At 44.1% G+C, this 25,890-nt stretch overlaps 1 long non-coding RNA gene across 1 annotated transcript in view; it reads right to left on the bottom strand.

The window, feature by feature from the left end:
- Positions 1-404: 404 nt before the first annotated feature.
- The window catches only part of LOC141166943 (uncharacterized), a 45,091-nt gene continuing 19,605 nt past the window's right edge, over positions 405-25,890 (bottom strand). The window contains exons 3-4 of the long non-coding RNA XR_012251362.1: positions 2,505-2,658; positions 405-2,335 (exon numbers count right to left, since the gene is read on the bottom strand). This is a non-coding gene — a long non-coding RNA (uncharacterized lncRNA). The remainder of the gene's footprint in view (positions 2,336-2,504; positions 2,659-25,890) is intronic.

The raw sequence follows: 25,890 nt of genomic DNA, 5'->3' as shown, positions 1-25,890 counted from the left end.
TTTCTTCTGTATTGCAAAATTAAAATAAAGAATTGGAAAAAAAAATTAAATTTCAGCTAAATTCCGATAATCTGGAAATTTGAGACCAAATTCCAATAGTCCGGAGAAGTGTGTAAAGTTGCATAAAACATGTCTCTCTTTAAGAAAAAAAGAGGTTGTAAATATATCAGTTGATATTCCAGGCTGGGAGCAGTGAGTGGTCGCAATGTGTTGGATTAACCCTCCGTCACATACAATATCGGTTCTAACGAGTTCACATACAATGTGACTGTCAGGCGCAGGCTAGAAAAATACCTATAATATCTAATGTTTGCAATTTCAGTGCTCTAAAAGTGATCAGTGACCTTCATAGGGATGTAATAAAAGAGACTACACATAATCAGGTGCAAAAAAAACCCATTTACTTAACATTAAACTAATAACTCTGAAATACAAACATTTCAAAACTCCCGCCAAATAGTCCCCAGTTCGACTCTGTCAAAAAACTCTACAAAGAAAATTTATGGAAACAAACTTAATTTTAAGGTACCTTAAGTACTATTAAACACATATTCAATCAGAATTAGATCCTTAAGTTTCCCCAGAAAAATTACACTTGCAGAGCAAAGAACAAGAATTACACATCATTTTTGCATGTGTCAGGCAGATTGCATTATGACATTTGTGACATTCATAATTAGAAAGCCTTCTGATTCCGCTTTCCGTGGTGCAGGTGGTGCATCTCCTTCTTTTGGGAGGTGGTGCAGGTGGTGAATTTTCACTATCATCTTCTGGGCGGAATCTTTTGAGCTGAACTTGAAGGCGAGAGGGGATACCGATTGTTTTCATACTTCTCCTGCGTAGCTCTCCAAGCACTAGTTCATGGGCCAATTTTTTCAGATAGAATCGTCTACGGAGTGGTTCAAGCTTGTTTTCAAGGTAAATGACTTGTGAATTTATACCACCCAAATTCAACATAGCAAAAAATATGACCATTGGCCAGCGTTTGGTGTTTCTGCTGACGTTGAAAGTTGAGCACATCTGATCAGCTGTATCAACACCCCCTTTGGTTGCATTATAAAATGTAATTATCTCCAGGGTTTTTTGTGCCTCAGTCCCAGGATCGATGGCATCATCATCATGAAGTGTTGATAGAAGAAGTACAATTTTTTTTGCTTGTGGTACATAGGAAACCAAAACCTTTCCATTATGGAATGCAAACATACTGCTGTACTGTTGTCTCCCTTTCACACTTACAAACTGTGTAGGCAATTATTTTTTATTTTTTCTTACAGTTCCGACATATGAAAGCTTCTGCATTTTCAGATAATCAATCAGATCACAATTTGAAAACCAATTGTCAGCTGTTATATTGCGACCCGATCCAAATAAGGGCTCAGCCAGTCTTTTTACAACATCACTGGGTTTGTTGCTGTCACAGTAAGGACCTTCTGGTTGTTTTCCTGCATAAACTTTCAGGTTGTAAGTGTAGGTCTTACTGGCATCAACAAGGGCATACATTTTTATTCCATATTTGTTAGGCTTTGATGGAATATATTGACGAAAGGCACATCTACCACGAAAACCAGGGAGCATTTCGTCAATAGTGAGATTCTCCCCATGGCTTTTTTTACAGTTTTCAACAAATTTTTGGAATATATCACGAATTGGAGCAAGTCGGTCATGTGTTTTACGTTCGGTTCGGGTAGTTCTGTCGTCAAACCGAAGGCAACGAATTAGAAGCTTGAATCTGTTTATGGACATAACAAGGCCAAATTTTTCAACTCCATCCCCATCTTTACTGCAAAGTTCCTCCAAACTTTGTCTATTTGTCCTATAAGCTCCTGCAAGGTATAATAATCAAAAAAAAGCACGCAGTTCTATTTCATCTGTGGCCTTGATGGTTCTGTTGCAGATGAACTTGTCCTTTATAATGTCTATATATTGGTTGGTATATGTGACAATAGAGTCCAGAATGTCATCTGTGAATAAACTATTCCAGCATTCAACTGCAGTTTTTGCATTACTTGCAGTTCCTATAACTGCAGGAAGGTGAGTAATAATGTTTTGAGGTTCCCTACGTTTTTTCTGGAGTGGCTTCTTGTTCCATTGGGTTTTTTTATCTTTTCCCATTTAATAAGATTCTACATCTTCATCCTCATCACTGTCACCATCTTGCTCTGTTTCAGAATACACTTCACATACTTCCACCTCATCATGAGAATCAATCTCACTTTCCTCTCCTAAATCCTCATTCAGTGTGGGGTCTGCATCATCTAACAGCATGTTTGTTACTTCCTCAACATCAAGGTTTTTTGATAAATTGTACATTTTCCTCTCCATTTCAGCAGATAATCTGAAGCAAGAGAAGGAATATGTGTTAGGGAACTACTGTATATGCCTGAGCAGCACACTTTCTTTTTTAATCTGCCTTATTTCTATGAAATATCCTCACACTTTGTGCTATACATTCATAAAACAAGCTAAATAAACAATTGTGATGAATAAAAACATAAAATACCAACCTTATTGAGTGTGACGTGTTCACATGCAATGAGCCTGAGAGATTAGCGCAGTTATATCTGTCCTCCTGAAGCTCTGCAATCCAACTGTGGTATGAGGTTTCACAGAGCTGCTAGAGACAGGAGACTACCTGGAGGGAGGGGATTTCCTCACAATCTGGTGAGGAAGGAGAAATGAAAGTAAAAGAGATGTGCCTGTCAGGCCTATTGTATGTGACGGAGGGTTAAGTGAATCATGGGATAAGTGTATGAAAGATGCTGAACCAGCTGATGTGGTGACATGTTTGCAAAACGTGAAAGTTGAAAGTAACAAGGAGCTGAATGCAGTGAGCAGAAGAGGTTAGATCTTGTTACATGCTTATAGGAAGCAGCATGAAGAGCATATTCAGCTGTTGCAAAAAATGCAAGCATTAGAACAGCAAGTGTGTGAGATGCAGAGTGCTCTGACAGTAGCACAATGACAGAACAGGCTGGTTATGGATAAATGTGATGGATATCAACATGTCGCGGAAAAAGCAGCCATACGAGTAGCACAGTACAAATATACAAAGAGAAGTGGTAAAGTGAATAAGAAAAAGGTCGCTTTGGCCATAGCCAAAGCTGGGGTTCAGTGGGATCCCGATCAATGGGATGGCAATGTGTGGGATTCCACTGATTCTGATTCTGATCAGAAGGATGAGTGCTTTAATGAGGAAAGAGAGATTAATTCCCCCACTGACTCAGTAAGTGCACATCCCATACATCGCAGGCGGATCATAGATACCCCTGCAGGTGCACAACATAGAGATGTGTTGGAGGATTATAGTCAGCAAGAAGTTAATGATCTTCAGACTGCATGCCCACTATGCGTTTTTCAAGCAGTTTTGCCGCAGAATTTCCGCAGCGAAAATGCTTAAAAAACGCTTGGTAATACGTGCCCCATGGTCCCCAATGAAAAACCGCATGTGCTATGCACATGCTGCGGAAAATTCTGCTGCGGATTATCATTGCGGAAAAATATGCAGCATGTCCATTAACTTTGCGGACACGCAGCCATTGACTTGCATTGAAACGCATAACATTCGCGTGAACACATTTGAACATGCGGAAATTATGCGTTTCTATGTGTGGATGGTACCCGGGTTTGGAGTAGAGGAGACTCTCATCCAGACCCGGGTACCATAGAACCTGTTAAAAAAAGAATTTAAAGTAAAAAAAAAAGATTATACTTACCTTCTCGTGTCCCCCGGTCCCCTCAGCAATGCATCCGGTCTGTTGTATGGGTCGTGGTGGTGTGAAAGGACCTGCCATGACGTCATTTAGTCATGTGACAGGTCATGCGACCGCTGACGTCGGCGGTTGCGTGACCTGTCAAATGACTAAATGACGTCACCACAGGTCCTTTTAGACCATCGCGAGCCATACGACAGACTGGATGGAGCGGAGAAAATACCGGGAGCCATCGGAATGTAAGTATAATCTTTATTTTTTACCATTTTTATTCTTTTTTTTTAACTATTAACTTGGTCACACTATATAAATCCATGCCGGTTGCATGGATTTATATAGTGTGACCAAGTTGTCAAGCACTTTTCCAAGTGATGCTAAAATCGCTTAGAAAAGTGCTTGATAACCCGCAAGCAGAAATGCATGCAAAACCACTTGACAAACACTTCTACCTGGCAGGAAAAATGCATGTAAAATCCGCATGCGTTTTTCCTGCCAGGGAGAAGCGGAAAAAATATGCAGCATTTCTGCATCGTGGGCACTTAGCCTCATGATCGTTTTTCTCAAAAAGCCAATGAATCATTGATTACTTGGGCGGTAAGACTGTGGGAGATAGGGGCCCATGGAGTACAAGTGGATGAAGTAGATGGTCCCAAGTTTGTGCAACTGATCATGAACCTGTAGAGAAAGAAGAATTCAGTACACTGTGGATTCGGTCGCAACATTCGACCTGCAGTATGCTGGATGTTGTGGCTATGGCATTACAGCATAAATATCCATCTGAAGCAGATTGGCGCCCTAATGAGAAGCCATGGATTACATTAAAAGATTGTTCCCAGAGGTTGAAGGAAGAGGTCATGAAAAATGCTATTTCTGCAGGGACCTATGATGACTACATGGCAGTCCTTGTTAGTGTGTCTGTCAGAAATCGCTTAATCAGGGCTGCTCCCCCAGCTTATAAACATATAATGATGACCCTGATGGTAAACCGGACTGGGAAGACCATCTCCAACACCCTAGAGGCAATTCGGCACTTGGGGGATTTGGGAGATTGGGGCCCCAGGAATAGTGGCAATTTTGTTTCCGGAGAGCAGGGTAGAGATCTAAAAATAATAACAATAGCTCCCACATATCGCGCAAGGATATGTTTAATGTTTATTGCCTTGTTGAAAGATGGGGTTCCCAAAGAGGAAATTGATGGGATTGGTACTGATGAAATGTGAAAATTATACCAAAAGCGAGGGCTTCATAAGAAATCAGGAAGTTCACAAAATAAAAAGGTGACAGTGGAAGATTCTGGATCCCCACAGCGTGGGCGTAGTCGGACAGAGAGAGAGAGGGCTCACTCCTTCTTCATCCCCAGTGAAACCCACAGCGCTGGGGTTTGAGGATCTTTCCGCTGAAGTAAAATCTCTGTTGCAGGAGGTCAAAACACAGCGACAGTGGTTGACTTTTTCTTCCAGAGCGGTTTCCCAGTCAGAGGGAGACACAAGTGATTGACTTCTTGGCCTAGCCCTCCACATGGATAGACGCCCTCATGTAAATTTGGTCATTAATTGGCAAAATAAGAATAGGCAATGTGTGAAAGCCCTGTTGGATACGGGGGCGGAGGCCAGCCTGATCTATGGTAATCCAAAACAATTTAAAAGGAAGGAAAGTAATAATCAAAGGATTAGGAGGCAAACAAATAGAAGCAGTACAAACTAAAGTATAACTAAAAACAGGGAAGGAACAAAGTACCCTTAGGGTTTTGGAATAGAAAATTACCTGAAGCAGCTCAGCGTTATACTCCCTTTGAATGTCAGCTATTGGCATGTTACTGGGCATTAATTGATACAGAGCAATTAACAATAGGACATGACGTAACTATGAGACCAGAGATCCCAATCATGCAGTGGCTACGCAGCACTCCAAAAACCCTTCGCATAGGGCATGCCCAGGAATCATCAGTAGTGTTGAGCGAGGATGCTCGACACTGCACGTTACTCGCCCGAGCATCTCACTACTCGGGATGTTCGGTGAGCACCGAGCATTTCCAAGTTACTCGGGCAGGAGCTCGAGTCTCCGCCCTGCACGTTTGGCGCTCTTTAAAGAGCCAATGAATATGCAGGGATTGCCAGCTAGTCACTGTAATGCCGCAGCCATGTTGTTTGTGGGCATTACAGTGATCGGCTGGCCGCACAGCGTCACCTCGAGTATTTAAAAACGGGCGCCGCCATCTTGGACACAGTCGCTCCGGATCAGCCAATGTAGGGTCAGTGCTGCTGAGTTAGGGAGAGATATATAGAGCGAAATAGGTAGTGTAGGGTCTCTAAAGGCTGCCAAATCAAACAAACAGTCCTTCTCAGGACTAATATCCATCCTAGATATCAGGCAGGCAGGCAGGCTGTATAGGAGATGCAGTGGGTATACCACCAAACCCTGCATTACAGTACTGTGTGCTCCTGTTGGTCAAATTGCTAGACTTATCACCCGGTCTCAGGGGCCAGGAAAATTTTTTTTTTTTTTAATCTAAATCCTTCTTTTTTCCTCAGTTAGACTGTACAAATACACGTCTTATTAACCTTTTGGTATTTCCCCCCCCCCCCAAAAAAAAAAAATTGAGTGTGTCTGTGACTGTTTAGACACCAATATATCTGTTTAAAAGAGTCTGGTGTAGGCCAGAAAAATAGAACTGTGGTTTTTCAGTTCCACGGGTCAAATTTCTGTATTATCCTGTTTTTGCCATTTTTTGCCGTAAAAAATAAACTGTAATAGTGTCTCCCTGAATGGTCAGACACCAATATATCTGTTTAAAAGAGTCTGGTGTACGCCACATAACTATAACTGTGGTTTTGCAGTTCCACGGGTCAAATCTCTGTATTACCCTGTTTTTGGCATTTTTGCCATAAAAAAAAACTGTAATAGTGTCTCCCTGACTGGTCAGACACCAATATATCTGTTTAAAAGAGTCTGGTGTACGCCACATAACTATAACTGAGGTTTTGCAGTTCCACGGGTCAAATCTCTGTATTATCCTGTTTTTGGCATTTTTTGCCATAAAAAAAAACTGTAATAGTGTCTCCCTGACTGGTCAGACACCAATATATCTGTTTGAAAGAGTCTGGTGTAGGCCAGATAAATAGAACTGTGGTTTTGCAGTTCCACGGGTCAAATCTCTGTATTATCCTGTCTTTGGCATTTTTTGCCGTAAAAAAAACTGTAATAGTGTCTCCCTGACTGGTCAGACACCAATATATCTATTTAAAAGAGTCTGCGTACGCCACATAACTATAACTGTGGTTTTGCAGTTCCACGGGTCAAATCTCTGTATTATCCTGTTTTTGGCATTTTGGCCATAAAAAAAACAGTAATAGTGTCTCCCTGACTGGTCAGACACCAATATATCTGTTTAAAAGAGTCTGGTGTATGCCACATAACTATAACTGAGGTTTTGCAGTTCCACGGGTCAAATCTCTGTATTATCCTGTTTTTGGCATTTTTTGCCATAAAAAAAAACTGTAATAGTGTCTCCCTGACTGGTCAGACACCAGTATATCTGTTTAAAAGAGTCTGGTGTATGCCACATAACTATAACTGTGGTTTTGCAGTTCCACGGGTCAAATCTCAGTATTATCCTGTTTTTGGCATTTTTTGCCGTGAAAAAAAAACTGCAATAGTGTCTCCCTGACTGGTCAGACACCAATATATCTGTTTAAAAGAGTCTGGTGTAGACCAGAAAACTATAACTGTGGTTTTGCAGTTCCACGGGTCAAATCTCTGTATTATCCTGTTTTTGGAATTTTTTGCCGTAAAAAAAAACTGTAATAGTGTCTCCCTGACTGGTCAGACACCAATATATCTGTTTAAAAGAGACTGGTGTAGGCCAGAAAAATAGAACTCTGGTTTTGCAGTTACACAGGTCAAATCTCTGTATTATCCTATTTTTGGCATTTTTTTGCCATAAAAAAACAGTAATAGTGTCTCCCTGACTGGTCAGATACCAATATATCAGCTTAAAAGAATATGGTGTATGCCACATAACTATAACTGTAGTTTTGCAATTCCACGGGTCAAATCTCTGTATTATCCTGTTTTTGGCATTTTTTGCAGTGAAAAAAAAACTGTAATATCTGTTTAACCCCTTAAGCCCCGCGGGTGGTTTGCACGTTAATGACCAGGCCAATTTTTACAATTCTGACCACTGTCACTTTATGAGGTAATTACTCTCGAACGCTTCAACGGATCCCCCTGATTCTGAGATTGTTTTTTCGTGACATATTGTACTTCATGATTGTGGAAAAATTTCTTCGATATCACTTGCGTTTATTTGTGAAAAAAACGAAAATTTGGCGAAAATTTTGAAAATTTTGCAATTTTCAAAATTTGAATTTTTAAGCCCTGAAATCAGAGCGATATGTCACACAAAAGAGTTAATAAATAACATTTCCCACATGTCTACTTTACATCAGCACAATTTTGGAACCAAAATTTTTTTTTGTTAGGGAGCTATAAGGGTTAAAAGTTGACCAGCGATTTCTCATTTTTCCAACAAAATTTACAAAACCATTTTTTTAGGGACCACATCACATTTGAAGTCACTTTGAGGGGTCTTTATGACAGAAAATACCCAAAAGTGACACCATTCTAAAAACTGCACCCCTCAAGGTGCTCAAAACCACATTCAGGAACTTTATTAACCCTTCAGGTGCTTCACAGGAATTTTTTGAATGTGGAAGAAAAAAATGAACATTTAACTTTTTTCACAAAAATGTTAATTTAGACCCAATTTTTTTTATTTTCACAGGGGTAACAAGAAAAAATGGACCCCAAAATTTGTTGTGCAATTTCCCCTGGGCACGCAGATACCCAATATTTGGGGAAAAAATACTGTTTGGGCGCACGGCAGGGCTCGGAAGGGAAGGAGCGCTATTTGACTTTTTGATTGTAAAATTTGCTTGAATAATTAGCGGACGCCATGTTGTGTTTGGAGAGCCCATGTGTGCCCAAACTTTGGAGCTCCCCCACAAGTGACCCCATTTTGGAAACTAGACCCCCCAAGGCACCTTTCTGGATGCATAGTGAGCACTTGGAACCCCCAGGTGCTTCACAAATTGATTCGTAACAATGAAAAAGTGAAAAAAAAAAACACTTTTTCATTTTTATGAATCAATTTGTGAAGCACCTGAGTGTTCCAAGTGCTCACAATGCATCTAGATAGGTGCCTTGGGGGGTCTAGTTTCCAAAATGGGGTCACTTGTGGGGGAGCTCCAATATTTGGGCACACAGCGGCTCTCTAAATGCAACATGGTGTCCGCTAACAAATTTAACGCAAAATTGGCTCAAATTGTTAGCGACACCATGTTGCGTTTGGAGAGCTGCTGTGTGCCCAAACATTGGAGCTCCCCCACAAGTGACCCCATTTTGGAAACTAGACCCCCCAAGGCACCTATCTAGATGCATAGTGAGCACTTGGAACCCCCAGGTGCTTCACAAATTGATTCGTAACAATGAAAAAGTGAAAAAAAAAAACACTTTTTCATTTTTATGAATCAATTTGTGAAGCACCTGGGGGTTCCAACTGCTCACTATGCATCTAGATAGGTGCCTTGGGGGGTCTAGTTTCCAAAATGGGGTCACTTGTGGGAGAGCTCCAATGTTTGGGCACACAGGGACTCTCTAAATGCAACATGGTATCCGCTAACAAATTGAATGGAAAATCGGCTCAAATTGTTAGCGGACACCACATTGCGTTTGGAGAGCTTCTCTGTGCCCAAACTTTGGAGCTCCCCCACAAGTGACCCCATTTTGGAAACTAGACCCCCCAAGGCACCTTTCTAGATGCATAGTGAGCACTTGGAACCCCCAGGTGCTTCACAAATTGATTCGTAATAATGAAAAAGTGAAAAAAAAAACACTTTTTCATTTTTACGAATCAATTTGTGAAGCACCTAGGGGTTCCAAGTGCTCACTATGCATCTAGATAGGTGCCTTGGGGGGTCTAGTTTCCAAAATGGGGTCACTTGTGGGGGAGCTCCAGTGTTTGGGCACACAGGGACTCTCTAAATGCAACATGGTATCCGCTAACAAATTGAATGGAAAATCGGCTCAAATTGTTAGCGGACGCCACATTGCGTTTGGAGAGCCCCTCTGTGCCCAAACTTTGGAGCTCCCCCACAAGTGACCCCATTTTGGAAACTAGACCCCCCAAGGCACCTTTCTAGATGCATAGTGAGCACTTGGAACCCCCAGGTGCTTCACAAATTGATTCGTAATAATGAAAAAGTGAAAAAAAAACACTTTTTCATTTTTACGAATTAATTTGTGAAGCACCTAGGGGTTCCAAGTGCTCACTATGCATCTAGATAGGTGCCTTGGGGGGTCTAGTTTCCAAAATGGGGTCACTTGTGGAGGAGCTCCAATGTTTGGGCACACAGGGACTCTCCAAATGCAACATGATATCCGCTAACAATTTGAGCCGACAATTTGTTAGCGGATATCATGTTGCATTTGGAGAGTCCCTGTGTGCCCAAACATTGGAGCTCCCCCACAAGTGACCCCATTTTGGAAACTAGACCCCCCAAGGCACCTATCTAGATTCATAGTGAGCACTTGGAACCCCAGGTTCTTCACAAATTGATTCATAAAAATGAAAAAGTGTTTTTTTTTTCACTTTTTCATTTTTACGAATCAATTTGTGAAGCACCTGGGGGTTCCAAGTGCTCACTATGCATCTAGAAAGGTGCCTTGGGGGGTCTAGTTTCCAAAATGGGGTCACTTGTGGGGGAGCTCCAAAGTTTGGGCACAGAGGGGCTCTCCAAACGCAATGTGGTGTCCGCTAACAATTTGAGCCGATTTTCCATTCAATTTGTTAGCGGATACCATGTTGCATTTAGAGAGTCCCTGTGTGCCCAAACATTGGAGCTCCCCCACAAGTGACCCCATTTTGGAAACTAGACCCCCCAAGGCACCTATCTAGATTCATAGTGAGCACTTGGAACCCCAGGTGCTTCACAAATTGATTCATAAAAATGAAAAAGTGTTTTATTTTCACTTTTTCATTTTTACGAATCAATTTGTGAAGCACCTGGGGGTTCTAAGTGCTCACTATGCATCTAGATAGGTGCCTTGGGGGGTCTAGTTTCCAAAATGGGGTCACTTGTGGGGGAGCTCCAATGTTTGGACACACAGGGGCTCTCCAAACGCAACATGGCGTCCGCTAACAATTTGAGCCGATTTTCCATTCAATTTGTTAGCGGACACCATGTCGCGTTTGGAGAGCCCGTGATGTGCCTAAACAGTGGAGCTCCCCCACAAGTGTCCCCATTTTGGAAACTATACCCCTCAAAGATTTTATTAAGGTGTATAGTGAACATTTTGAACCCAGAGGTACGGCACATTATTTGTTTACATTAGGTCATCATATTGAATAAGTTTTCATTATTCTTGAGCGCAAGTGCTCGCTACTTGAGTTTGCATCGGGTACTCAGGTATGCACCATGTACAGCGTGTGCTCGAGTGACATGCTCGAGTCCCTGCTCCGCATGTTTCACGGTTATTAGACACCCAAAAAAAAACATGCGGGGATCGCTCGTGCATGGCAGGCAATCCCCGTAAAGTTTTTTGGCCGCGAAGCATATGGGGCAGAGACTCGAGCATGTCACTCAAATACCCACGATACTAAATGCATACCAGAGCACCCGATGCAAACTCAAGTAGCGAGCACTTGCTCTCAACACTAGTCGCCATATCGTCATCTTTTTTTCTTACTTTTGAAAAAAATCCCAACCCCAGCCCTAGCCCCAGCACAACCCTAGCCCCAGCACAACCCTAGCCCCAGCACAACCCTAGCCCCAGCACAACCCTAGCCCCAGCACAACCCTAGCCCCAAACCCAGCCCTAACCCTAGCCCAATCCTAACTCAAGAGTTTATTTTTGACGCCGTTCCTTGTGCGGTATAAGTGATTAGACGACTTTATTCTTCGGGTCGGTGTGATTACAGCAATGCCAGAATCATATGGGGTTTTTATGACTGACAGCTGTCACACACTAAAAGACGCATTTTTTGTAAAATCTAGTTTTTGCATCGCCATATTTTGAGAGCTATAATTTTTCCAGATTTTGGCAGACAGTCATGTGATGGCTTGTTTTTTGCGGGATGACTTGACGTTGTTATTGGTGCCATTTTCAGGCACGTGACATTTTTTGATCGCTTTCTATTCCGATTTTTGGGAGGCAGAATAAACAAAAACCAACAATTCAGGAATTGTTTTTTTTTTTTTTTTTTATTCTGTTCCGCGTGTGGTAAAATTGATGAGGCAGCTTTACTCTTCGGGTCAGTACGTTTACAGCGGTACCACATTTGTATCATTTTTCTATGTTTTGGCGCTTATACACAATAAAAGCTATTTTATAGAAAAAAATATTTTTTAGTATCGCTTTATTCTGAGAGCTATAACTTTTTTATTTTTCGGCTGATGGAGCTATATGGTGGCTTGTTTTTTGCGGGACGAGATGACGTTTTCAGCGGTATCATTTTTATTTATATGCGTCTTTTTGATCGCGTGTTATTCCACTTTTTGTTTGGCGGTATGGTGATAAAGCACTGTTTTTTGATTGGTTTTTTTTTTTTTTTTTTTTTTACCGTGTTCACTGAAGGGGTTAACTAGTGGGACAGTTTTATAGGTCAGGTTGTTCCGGACGCGGCGATACCAAATATGTGTACTTTTATTGTTTTTTTTTTATTTTTTTTATAATAATATTTATTGATGGGTACATTATATTTTTATTTTTGGTGTATTATTTTTTTTATTTTTTTATAATATTTTTGCACATTTTTTTTTTTTTTTTTTTTCCCACTTTCACACAGTTTATACACTTTATTACTTTGTCCCACTCTGGGACTTTCACTTTTTTTTTTCTGATCGCCTGCATGGCACAGGAATGGAGCACCATCCCTATGCCATGAAGGCTGTCAGAAGTGCACAGTGTGAAGATTGCTTGGAGATGCACTGCGCATGTCCAAGCAATCTTCCTGCTCTCTGGTGACCCGGATGTTGTCATGACGACATCGGGTCGTCATGGCAACACCCGGGAAGCCTTTGCAGACTGCGCTGGAAGCCGGAAGAGGAGGTGAGTATCGCCGATCACCTCCCCTTGCCCCCGCAATGCCGCGATCGACTTCGATCGACTTCGATCGCAGCATCGCGGGGGTTAATGTGCTGGGAGCGGTGCGTGACCGCTCCCTGCACATAGTACCGGGTGTCAGCTGTGACAATCAGCTGACACCCGGCGGCGATCGCGCCCGCACAGCCTGTGTGCGGGCGCGATCGCGATGACGTACTAATACGGGTCTGGCTCTTAAGTCCCAGGGCACAGACGCGTATTAGTACGTCAGATGTTATTAAGGGGTTAAAAGAGTCTGGTGTACACTAGAGATGAGCGGTGTTCGACTCGAACTGTTCGCCAATCTCAAATTCGAGCTGTTTTGGGCGGTGTTCGAACACGAACGATTTGAAAAAAATTCGGCTGTTCGAGGTTATGTTCGATAACTGTTCGTGCACCAAAATCATAACTGGATTTTTTCTCAGTAATGCTGAAAATTAATGTTAATACGCAGTTTGAATGTACAGCGGGGCGGGGGGAGGGGCAGGGGATGGATCTCTGCAGAAATAATGAAGATCTCCATTTTTTTTTCTCCTCCCTGCATTTACAGTGGGGCGATGCAGTCTGTCAGCCTATCAGCAGTGCACACACCGAGCGAAATGCTTTTTTTCACACAAGCAAGGGCATGTGTCATTGGCAGTGTATGTCACATGTCCTTGCCCTATAAGACCCAGCCATTTTCCCCGTCGCCACCATTTTCTCACTGCTGCAGCTGCGTGTTAGACGGCAACGCTGTTGCTGTGTGCGCTATACTTTGTTAATTTCAAGCCAATTTTCGCACAAATCTACAGGTAGCTTGGGAGTAGGGAAGAGTTGTGATTGCAGTCCTTTTAAGGACTAGGTTACATCATTTCCTACGACTTTTATCAGGCAGGTCTGTGCTATTAAATAGATAGGTTGGGAGTAAAGACTAATTCTAATTGCAGTCCTTTTCAGGGCTAGGTTACATCAGTTCCTATCACTTTTTGCCAGGCAGGTCTGTGCCAGTGCTGTGCACGTTTTTTTCACAGCATTTGGCTAAATCTAGCAAAGCAAATAATTTTTGGCCTATTGCAGAGTGTGTTAGTCAGTGGAGTAGCCTGTGTTGCAAGCTACACCACCTGTGTATAGAATACAATTTTTTTTACTGCACCTAGTGAAGTAAAACCTTTTGGGCATAGCATCATTCTATTAGTCCATCAATACTAACCTCCATCAGGTTGTAAATTCAATATAATTTTTTTCTGCATCTTGCTCTGAAAAAATATTTCAGCTTGTAGCAGTGTGTGGGACTTGTTCTATTAGTCCATCTATACTAACCTCCATCAGGTTGCAAATTCAATATAATTTTTTTCTGCATCGAGCTCTGAAAAAAGATTTCGGCTTCTAGCAGTGTGTGGGACTTGTTCTATTAGTCCATCTATACTAACCTCCATCAGGTTGCAAATTCAATATAATTTTTTTCTACATCGAGCTCTGAAAAAAGATTTCGGCTTCTAGCAGTGTGTGGGACTTGTTCTATTAGTCCATCTATACTAACCTCCATCAGGTTGCAAATTCAATATAATTTTTTTCTGCATCGAGCTCTGAAAAAATATTTCGGCTTCTAGCAATGTGTGGGACTTGTTCTATTAGTCCATCTATACTAACCTCCACCAGGTTGCAAATTCAATATAATTTTTATCTGCATCTAACCCAGCCAATACTTTTGGGCTAATACCACAGTTTGGCCACTCAGCTCTGCTCGGTTCCTATCCATTGTTTTCTGTGCAAACAACTCCAGAGTTGTGAATTAGTTAACCACCAAAATGAGTAGAAAAAGGCCTGCTGCTGGTGGAAAGGGGAATAGGCGTGTTGGGAAGGGAAAAAAAGGTTGAGTCCGTGGGGTAGGTGTTAAAGCAACAGTAACATCTGCAGAAGAAAGACCATCTTCCAGCCAAACTAAAATGTCTACTTCTTTTAGCGGACAATGTGATAAGATCCCTTTCTTACGGCCACGCCAATCGCTACAAATTCCAAATGAGGCACAAAAACAGCAGGTGCTTCAACGGATATCAATTGCTCCTTTGAGTGGGCTCTCCTCCACCTCAACTTCAACATCACAAATACTCCAGTCCTCAGAGGTGTCACCCCAATTGCACTTGCTTCCTCACAGCTCCCAAGTCTCCAGCTGCCCGTCTGAGTATGGGGTAGAACAGATGGTTGAGTCTGCAGAGCTGTTTACTGATACTATAGCCTGGGAATCAGAGGTCGGCTCCAGAGCTTCTGTGAATCCAGACGAGGAAATGATCTGCACTGATGCCCAGAATCTTTATGAGTCGGATCCAGGACCAGACGCAGAAGGTTCTGACCATAATGTAGACCCTCGTTCCCAAACTGTAACTCCTGTTGGTGGAGACAATGAGGAAGACGATGATGAGACTCAAATACCTGATTGGAGCGACAACTTCAGTTTTTTGTCAGGGCAGGAACAGGTAGGCTCTGAGGACGACGGGTGTGATAACACACAGGGTGATGATGATGAGGTTGGAGATCCCACTTACTGTCAACCCACAGTCAGCCAAGAGATGAGGTCAGCAGAGGAGGTGGAGGAGGATGCTAGTGACGACGAGGTCAGGTTGCGCCTTCCTGGACAGAGACGTAGTACTGGAAGCATGTCAACAACTGCATCCTCAAACACAACTCTGCCTCTGACCACAAGTCGTGGTTGCTCTTCAGTTCGCATGGGTGCTAAGCCTTGCATAGCCTGGGCATTTTTTCAGATCGATAAAGATGACCCAACTCGTGTTATCTGTAACATTTGTCAGCAAAAGCTAAGTAGAGGCCATAAAATACATAGTTTGAGTACTTCTTGCATGAACCGGCACATGGACATGAAGCATAAGTGGCAGTGGGAAGCTCACTGTGCTACAATGCGGCCTAGCCGGCCGGGCCAACCGCCGTCTGGCACATCTTGTGCATCCGCGGCCTCTTCATCCTCTGTGACTGGGGGGACAGCAGTCACACCTGTTTTGGGACGCAGACCTACCACCTCTTTACTCGCAACAGCCAGCGTGATTGGCAGGTCATCATTTTCCGACATCGATAGCACCACCTTTGGATCAAGGCAACCTATCACGTCCGCCTGCATCTTCCTCACAGACCGGCAGTTTGCCGGGGACACCCTTCTCAACCCCGTCTAAGCACAACTGCCAACCCTCGGTCCCTCAGATGTGGACAAGTAAAAGACCATTTCCTCCTAGCCATGAGAAAGCTAAGAGGTTGAATTTCACCATCTGCAAGCTCTTGGCTACAGAAATGCTTCCTTTCCGCCTGGTGGACACAGAGGATTTTCGAGACCTTATGTCCGTCGCAGTGCCCAGTACCAGATGCCCAGTCGGCACTACTTCTCAAAGAAAGGTGTGCCTGCACTCCACCAGCATGTCGCACACAACATCACAGCTTCTTTGAGAAACTCTGTGTGTGACAGGGTGCATTTCACCACAGACACTTGGACGAGTAGGCATGGATAGGGGCGTTACATGTCGCTGACTGGGCACTGGGTAACTATGGTGACATCAGGTCAAGGGGCTGCTGTCCAAGTCTTGCCGTCTCCACGAGTTGTGCATCAATCCTCTTTATCTCAAAGTTCCTCCACTGCTTCTGCCTCCTCAACCTGCTCTCGGTCCTCCACCTGCACCCAAAGCCTATCTGGTCATGCCACAAGCTTTCTAACTGCGCAGAAGGGATCCTGCACACCTCCTTACTATGCTGGCAGCAGGGCTCAACGTCATCAGGCGGTTTTTACTTTGAAATGTCTGGGAAATGTGAGTCACACAGCTGAGGAGTTGTGGTCAGCTCTGGAGAACCAGGTTCATGAATGGTTGTCTCCACTGGACCTGAAACCAGGGAAGGCCGTGTGGGACAATGCTGCAAACCTGGGTGCGGCCCTTCGCCGGGGCAATGTCACACACGTGCCTTGTATGGCTCACGTGTTGAATCTGGTTGTCCAGCAATTTTTAGCCCACTATCCCGGACTAGATGGCCTTCTGCAGAGGGCACTTTCGCTGTGTGCTCACTTCCGCCGTTCGCATCCCGCAGCTCAGCGACTTACATCTCTACAGAAGTCGTTGGGCCTGCCACTTCACCGGCTAAAATGCGATGTGCCTACCCGGTGGAATTCAACTCTGCACATGTTGCAGCGACTGTGGCAGCACCTACAAGCCCTGGTGCAATACGTTCTGACGTATAGCCTGGGCCAACGAGATCCAGAGGTGGGGCAAATCACGCTGTAGGAGTGGTCTCAGATCAGGGACCTATGCACCCTTCTGCACAGTTTTGAAATGGCAACAAAGATGTTTAGTGCTGACGATGCCATTATCAGCATGACTATTCCGGTGATTTACATGCTGGAGCACATGTTAAACAGAATTTGGAGTCAGGTGGTGGCACAAGAGGAGGTGGAGGAAGTAGAGGAGGAGGAGTTGCATGCGGAAGGGCTAACATCTGCAAGGTCCAGACGGTCGGCAGCACCAAGGCGGCAGGCATGTGAGGGTGGGGGAGATGGTTTTACCAGGGCGCATGGTAGCAGCCAAACTAGTGAGGAAGGTGCAGGAGCCCAGGAAGAAGTGGAGGACGAACTGATGGAAGACTCATCAGATGAGGGAGAACTTGATCACATTTCTGTTGTGCGAGGTTGGGGGGAGAGGACAGAGGAAGGAAGCATGATTGTTACCTCGCCACCAACACAACAGGGACTTGGTGCTCCTGGATGCGCAAGACACATGAGTGCCTTCTTGCTGCACTACCTGCAACATGACCCTCGAATTGTGAGAATTAGAAATAATCCTGACTACTGGGTTGCCACACTGTTAGATCCCCGGTACAAAAGTAAATTTGCAGAAATTATTCCTGCCATAGAAAGGGATGCACGCATGCAGGAGTATCAGCAGAGACTGTTGCAGAAACTTACATGTGCTTTTCCACAAAACACCAGTGGTGCACGTAGTGAATCTCACAGTTCCAACTTGCCAACCGTGGGACCGTCGAGTGTTCAGCACTCAAACCATAACAGAAACACAGTATCTGCTGGTAACATCAATTTTGCGGAATAATTTCACCACTTTTTTAGCTCATCCTTGGCAAGGCCACAGAAGACAAGAAGTCTGACACATAGTCAACGCCTAGAGACGATGGTACAGGAGTATCTCCAAGTAAACATTGAAGCCATGACTGTGTCACTGGATCCTTGCTCTTTTTGGGCTTCCAATCTGGATAAATGGCCGGAGCTCGCCACTTACGCCTTGGAGATTTTGTCATGCCCTGCAGCCAGCGTTCTGTCTGAACGTGTGTTCAGCGCTGCTGGTGGTGTGCTGACAGATAAGCGCACGCGGCTCTCCACTGATAATGTAGACAGACTCACGTTCATAAAGATGAACAAATCTTGGATCCGAAACGACTTTTCTACCCCTGTGTCATCCTGGGGAGAGTAAAAGCTTGATGATTTGTTAAAATCACCTCACCAACGGTTTTAAGCTTTAAAATTACTAATCATGTTTATCTGTATCTTGGCTGGAAAATAATTTGGGCTTTGTAGCAGTGTGCAGTACTGATTCTATTAGGCCATCTATACTAAGCTCCACCAGATTTAAAATTACTAATCATGTTTATCTGTATCTTGGCTGGAAAATAATTTGGGCTTTGTAGCAGTGTGCAGTACTGATTCTATTAGGCCATCAATACTAAGCTCCACCAGATTTAAAATTACTAATCATGTTTATCTGTATCTTGGCTGGAAAATAATTTGGGCTTTGTAGCAGTGTGCAGTACTGATTCTATTAGGCCATCTATACTAAGCTCCACCAGATTTAAAATTACAAATCATGTTTATCTGTATCTTGGCTGGAAAATAATTTGGGCTTTGTAGCAGTGTGCAGTACTGATTCTATTAGACCACCTATACTAAGCTACACCAGATTTAAAATTACTAATCATGTTTATCTGTATCTTGGCTGGAAAATAATTTGGGCTTTGTAGCAGTGTGCAGTACTGATTCTATTAGGCCATCTATACTAAGCTACACCAGATTTAAAATTACTAATCATGTTTATCTGTATCTTGGCTGGAAAATAATTTGGGCTTTGTAGCAGTGTGTAGTACTGATTCTATTAAGCCATTTATAATAAGCTCCACCAGATTTAAAATTACTAATCATGTTTATCTGTATCTTGGCTGGATAATAATTTGGGCTTTGTAGCAGTGTGCAGTACTGATTGTATTAGGCCATCAATACTAAGCTACACCAGATTTAAAATTACTAATCATGTTTATCTGTATCTTGGCTGGAACATAATTTGGGCTTTGTAGCAGTGTGCAGTACTGATTCTATTAGGCCATCTATACTAAGCTCCACCAGATTTAAAATTACTAATCATGTTTATCGCTATCTTGGCTGGAAAATAATTTGGGTTTTGTAGCAGTGTGCAGTACTGATTGTATTAGGCCATCTATACTAAGCTCCACCAGATTTATAATTACTAATCATGTTTATCTGTATCTTGGCTGAAAAATAATTTGGGCTTTGTAGCAGTTTGCAGTACTGATTCTATTAGGCCATCTATACTAAGCTCCACCAGCTTTCAAATCAATAATAATTTTTAGCTGCATCTAGCCCGGAAAATAATTTTGGGTCTCCTAGATGCGCAAGACACATGAGTGCCTTCTTGCTGCACTACCTGCAACATGACCCTCAGATTGTCAGAATTCGAAGTAATCCTGACTACTGGGTTGCCACACTCTTAGATCCCCCACACTCTTCGATCAACCTTTTCATTTTAATAAAGAACAAAAAAATGGTCATTTTTGAAATTATAAGCATTAGCAGGTTATTAGAAACTGAAATCAAACAGTTTTCAACTCAAAACTTTATTCTGGGTGATGTTACATTTGCACAAAGGCCCCAATTGTTTGAAAGGAGCTTCTGAACTCTCTCGTCCATTGAATTTGTCAGGTTTTGGATGGTTTCTGCTTCAATTGTTTTGCATGAGGACAGAATACCCTCCCAGAGCTGTTGCTTAGATGTGAACTGCCTCCCGCCATCATAGACACTCCTTTTGATGATGCTCCAGAGGTTCTGAATGGGGTTGAGGTCAGGGGAGCATGGGGGTCACACCATAAGTTTTTCCCCTTTTATGCCCATATCAGCCAGAGATGCAGATGTGTTATGTGCAGCATGAGACGGTGCATTATCATGCATGAAAATGATCTTGCTGTGGAATACATGGTTCTTCTTCTTGAACCATGGCAGGAAGTGCTGTTTGAGAAACTCCACATACATTATGGAGTTCATCTTTACCCCTTCAGGGATCCTAAAGGGGCCGACAATCTATCTCCCCATGATTCCAGCCCAAAACATTACTCCACCTCCTCCTTGATGGCACTGTAGCCGTGTTTGCGTGGGGTGCCCATCAACCAGCCATCCTCCACTCCATCCATCTGGACCATCGAGCGTTGCACGGCACTCATCGGTGAACAAAACAGTTTTGAAGTCAGTCTTCATGTATTGTTTGGCCCACTGGAGCCGTTTCTGCTTGTGTGCAGTGGATAGAGGAGGTCAACAGGATGGCTTACGCACAGCTGCAAACCTCAGAAGGACTCTGCATCTTGTTGTTCGGGGGACGTTGGAGGCACCCGCAGCTTCAAAAATTTGTCTGCTGCTATGACAAGGCTTTTTTGTCGCTGCTCTTTTAACCTGACGTAATTGCCTGGTGGAAAGAGTCCTCAATTTTCCCTTATCAGCACGCACACGTGTGTACTGTGAATCAGCTACATACTTCTTGATTGTGCGATGATCAGGATGAAGTGTCTTGGCAATGTTGATTGTAGTCATGCCTTGACCTAAACACTCCACAATTTGTTGCTTCTCAGCAGCCGACACATCCTTTTTCTTTCCCATTTTGGCAGAAAATGTAGGCTGCTTAATAATGTGGGACAGCCTTCTTAAGTAGTCTTGCCTTTCATTGTACACATCTGCCAAACTAATTAGCAGAGGTGTCAGCAATTGCTTACAGTGATATAAAGAGCCCTGACACACATCACCATCAATGAGTTTAACTGACAAACAACCAAATTCTTTCCTTATCACTCCTAAACACTTTTTGCATAATAATTTGGAACACAGTGTACATGTGCTTTTCCACAAAACACCAGTGGTTCACGTAGTGAATCTTACAGTTCTAACTTGCGAACCGTGGTCTGTATGGAGTTGTTCAATAAAGGGCCCAAAATTAAGATAACATAGACGGGAGAGGTCTCTATGAATAGGAATTCCTAAGTATTTGATACCCTGTGAGGGCCAGGCAAAGTGAAAGTTGGACTGGATGGAATCCTGTATGGATTTGGGGAGGGAGACATCGAGGGCCTCAGACTTCGCTGCATTGATTTTAAAATTTGACCATGTAACAAAGTGATCTATTTCAGCCATAACAGCAGGGATGGATATATGTGATTGAGTGATATATACTAGGACATCATCAGCAAATGCAGAGCACTTGTACTCGGTGCCTCCCACCTCAATCCACATAATATTGGGGTTATGGCGAATTGATGAGAGCAGGTGCTCCGTCACTAGGATGTATAAGAGAGGGGACAGAGGACATCCCTGCCTTGTCCCATTGGTGATTATGAAAGGTGATGAAAATGTTCCATTTATCTTCAGCCTAGGTGACGTATTGCGATACAGGGCCGTGATTTTGCTTATAAAAGGGTCCCCTAGACCCCTACCCCAAGTTTTTTAAGGGAATAATATATGGCGTGCCAGGAGACTCCATGGAGTGCTTTCTCAGCATCCAACGAGAGTATCTAATTACAAATTTTTAACTGCATCTAGCCCAGGAAATACTTTGTGCCTAGTAGCAGTGTCTGCTAGTCAGCGGATTATCCCAGCTGTTAAGCAAGCTACACCACCTGTAGTTTGGACACTTAATTTTTTCAAAGGAAATGGTTCGGGCCCCCGGGATACTCAGTGAAGAGCATTGGGGAGACACCCCAAGGCATAGGGGCTGGGACTGGCGGTAGGACGCCTTGCCGTGGACCGCCGAGCTCGATCCTTATAAAAGCTTTTTAACTGCAGCAGCTTTAGTGGACGCTACTGGAGCTGGAATTACGCGGCTGCTGGCATGAGACTTGCCCTCCAATAGATCCTTGTAAAAGGATTTAAAATGTATTCATTCAAATTAGAGAGACAATTTAAATTAAAAAGCTTAGACCTGCCTCCACCACAGGGGGGCTCGCTTGACCCACCAGCGGACAGGCACCAGTATTGGGAGAGGGGGGCTGGCCGTCAGGGTCCACCGCAGCTCTGGCACAAACCCGGCGACACGGAGGTCGCACGGGCAGGAACGGACTGGCCGTGTCAGCTTCGCATTTTTTTGGTTTTAGAAGGGCATGACATGCCTATATCTGTGTTTCCCCCTCCTTTTACTCCTCCACCTCTTTTCTTTTCGCATGACTATATGTACTTGTCACTATTCCATGTGTTAGTTGTGTCTTCTGAGCAGTTTGTCAGCTTTTGGACACCTTTGAAGGTGTTTTCTATGTATTTCTATGTGTTTTTGTTTGCCTGCCATTGGTTTTAACGGTGTTCAAAGGCGTTCGACGAACAGTTCGACAAACAGTTCGGCGAACATACGGGTGTTCGACGAACCGAACCGAACTCGAACACTATGGGGGTGGCTCAACACTAGTGTACACCACATAACTATAACTGTGGTTTTGCAGTACCACGGGTCAAATCTCTGTAATATCCTGATTTGGGCATTTTTTGCCGTACAAAAAAACAGTAATAGTGTCTCCCTGACTGGTCAGACACCAATATATCTGTTTAAAAGAGTCTGGTGTAGGCCAGAAAAATAGAACTATGGTTTTGCAGTTCCATGGGTCAAATCTCTGTATTATCCTGTTTTTGGCATTTTTTGCCGTAAAAAAAAAACCAGTAATAGTGTCTCCCTGACTAGTCAGACACCAAAATATCTGTTTAAAAGAGTCTGGTGTACGCCACATAACTATAACTGTGGTTTTCCAGTTCCATGGGTCAAATCTCTGTATTATCCTGTTTTTGACATTTTTTGCAGTAAAAAAAACTGTAATAGTGTCTCTCCTGACAGGTCAGACACCAATATATCTGTTTAAAAGAGTCTGGTGTAGGTCAGAAAAATAGAACTGTGGTTTTGCAGTTCCACGGGTCAAATCTCTGTATTATCCTATTTTTGGCATTTTTTGCCGCAAAAAAAAACAGTAATAGTGTCTCCCTGACTGGTCAGACACCAATATATCTGTTTAAAAGAGTCTGGTGTAGGCCAGAAAAATAGAACTGTGGTTTTGCAGTTCCACGGGTCAAATCTCTGTATTATCCTGTTTTGGGCATTTTTTGCCATAAAACAAAACTGTAATAGTGTCTCCCTGACTGGTCAGACACCAATATATCTGTTTAAAAGAGTCTGGTGTAGGCCAGATAAATAGAACTGTGGTTTTCCTCTTCCACGGTTCTAATCTCCTTTTTATTACCCTTTTTCCATTGATAGTGCGAGTGTAAGCTATTTTACTTCATTTACAATGGGCAAGGCGCGTGGCAAAGGACGTGGAACTGGACGCTCTGGTGATGGTGCATGTAGAGGACGGGGCCGTGGCCAAGATGAATATGTGCCACAACCAACAGCCACATCTTCTCGCTCCCACTTCTTGACCGAATTACTAGGGAAGTACACTACAACACCAGTATTGCGAACTGATCAGTGTGAACAGGTTATTAATTGGATAGCAGATAATACTTCCAGTTACCTGGGCACAACCACCTCCGGTCAGTCTTACACACGGTCAAGTTTTAGTAGCCGTGAGTCTCGACCGCATACTCCTCCTCACGCTGATGCTCCTTCCTCCCACCATGCCGAGTGTCGTCAGACAGCAACTGATCCCACACTTGGTCACTCTGAAGAGCTGTTCACTGGTCCATTTCCATATTTGTGCCCCTCGCCTTCTCCGCTTGAAGTGGTGCAAGAGGAGATTCCATGTAGCGATGCCCAAATATTTGAACAGCCATGGCCACAGGAAGTCGACGCTGGCAATTTGTAACAAGAGGTGGACGATGACGAGACACAATTGCCACGAAGTGAGGAGGAGGATCGTGGTGCGCAAGTGGAAGAGGAGGAGGTGGTGGATGATCTAGTAACTGAGCCAACGTGGCAGGAGGACACGCAGAGCGAGGCCAGCAGCACACAGGGGGAGGGAAGCAGAGTATCCTAACAGGCAGGAAGAAGCAGTGTGGTGGCCGCACACAGAAGGCGGGCAACAGTTTCCCGTAACACCAACACGAGGGACGTTGCCAGTACAACCGGTAGGTCTTCCAGAGTCTGGAATTTTTTTAAAGACTGTGCTGATAACCCCAAAAAGGCCATTTGTACCACCTGCCATGCCAGCATCAGCAGGGGTGACAAAACTACCAGCCTGACCACCACTAGCATGATCAGGCACATGGCAGCAAAGCACCCGACTTTGTAGGGCGAACCCCAGGGTCCACGACCAGTGTCAGCGGGTGTCACCACTGTTTCTTCCACTGTTGTGCGTGCAATAGAACCCCCTGTTGTGTGTGCAAGGCAATCCCCTGTCCATACTGCATGCAAAGATGCCCCCTCCTCTCAGTCTTCACTTGTTAAGGCAGTTTCTCAAGAAACATCATCAACGTCCACGTCCACGTTCCACTGCAGCGTTCAATTGTCCATATCCCAGAGCTTTGAACGAAAGAGCAAATTCTCAGCCAACGCTCCACAGGCCACAGTCCTAAATTCGCACATTTCACGACTGCTTGCATTGGAAATGCTGCCTTTTAGGCTGGTGGAGACGGAATCCTTCCGCAACCTTATGGCGGTGGCCGTCCCTCGGTACTCTGTCCCCAGCCGACACTATGTTGCCTGGTGTGCCATCCCCGCACTACACAAGCACATGTCCCAAAACATCTGCCGTGCCCTCAACAAAGCAGTTACTGGGAAAGTCCACCTGACAACAGACACGTGGACAAGTGTTTGTGGCCAGGGACGGTACATCTCTCTGACGGCACACTGGGTAAACATATTGGAAGCCGGGACCCAGTTGGACCTTGGGACGGAACACATCCTCCCCACACCGAGGATTGTGGTCCCTATATCAGTCAGAGTTGCCCCCACAGTGTACAGCTCCTGCGCATCATCCTCCTCCTCCTCCTCATGTTCAGCCTCCATCTCAGATATCACCACATCAGTTACAAGCTGGAAGCACTGCAGTACTGCCTCAGCCAAGAGGCAACAGGCTGTGCTGAAACTCATAAGCTTAGTTGATAAACCTCACACTGCTTGTGAGTTGTGGACAGCTGTGAAAGAGCAGGCAGATCTGTGGCTGAGACCGCTGAACCTACATCCAAGCATGGTCGTGTGTGACAATGGCCGTCACCTGGTGGCGGCTCTGAGGCGAGGCGAGATCACACACGTACCATGCCTGGCTCATGTGCTTAATCTCGTGGTTCAGCTATTTCTTAAATCGTACCCCGAGTTGCCAGATCTGCTCGTCAAAGTACGCCGCCTGTCAGCTCATTTTCGCAAGTCGGCTACAGCTTCCGCCGCCCTTACTGTGTTTCCGCTGCATTTGCAGCTTCCAGCACACCGACTGGTGTGTGATGTCCCCACACGTTGGAACTCTACCCTCCACATGTTGCAAAGGATTTGTGAGCAGAGGAGAGCAGTTGTGGAGTACCAGCTGCAACAAGGCCGTTGATATTCAGGTCAGACTCCACACATAAGACCTTAGGCGTGGACCTGGATGTCTGACATATGTACCATCCTGACAAACTTTGAGGAGTCCACCAAGATGGTGAGTGGCGATGACGCCATCATTAGCGTCAGCATCCCACTTGTCTGTCTTTTGCAACGCTCTCTGCAGAGAATTAAAGAGGAGGCATTACAGCCAGAGTATGATGAGAAGGATCAAGCACCCATAATGGGCGATTACACACAGCCCAGCCTCATCTCATCCCAACGTGCATTGGGGGACAATGAGG

Source organism: Phyllobates terribilis, unplaced genomic scaffold (assembly GCF_046119375.1).
Source record: "Phyllobates terribilis strain yellow unplaced genomic scaffold, ASM4611937v1 Scaffold_11__3_contigs__length_659146591, whole genome shotgun sequence".
NCBI lineage: Eukaryota > Metazoa > Chordata > Amphibia > Anura > Dendrobatidae > Phyllobates > Phyllobates terribilis.
The sequence above is the reverse complement of the archived record's forward strand: the minus strand, read 5'-3'. Positions and strand labels throughout refer to the sequence as shown.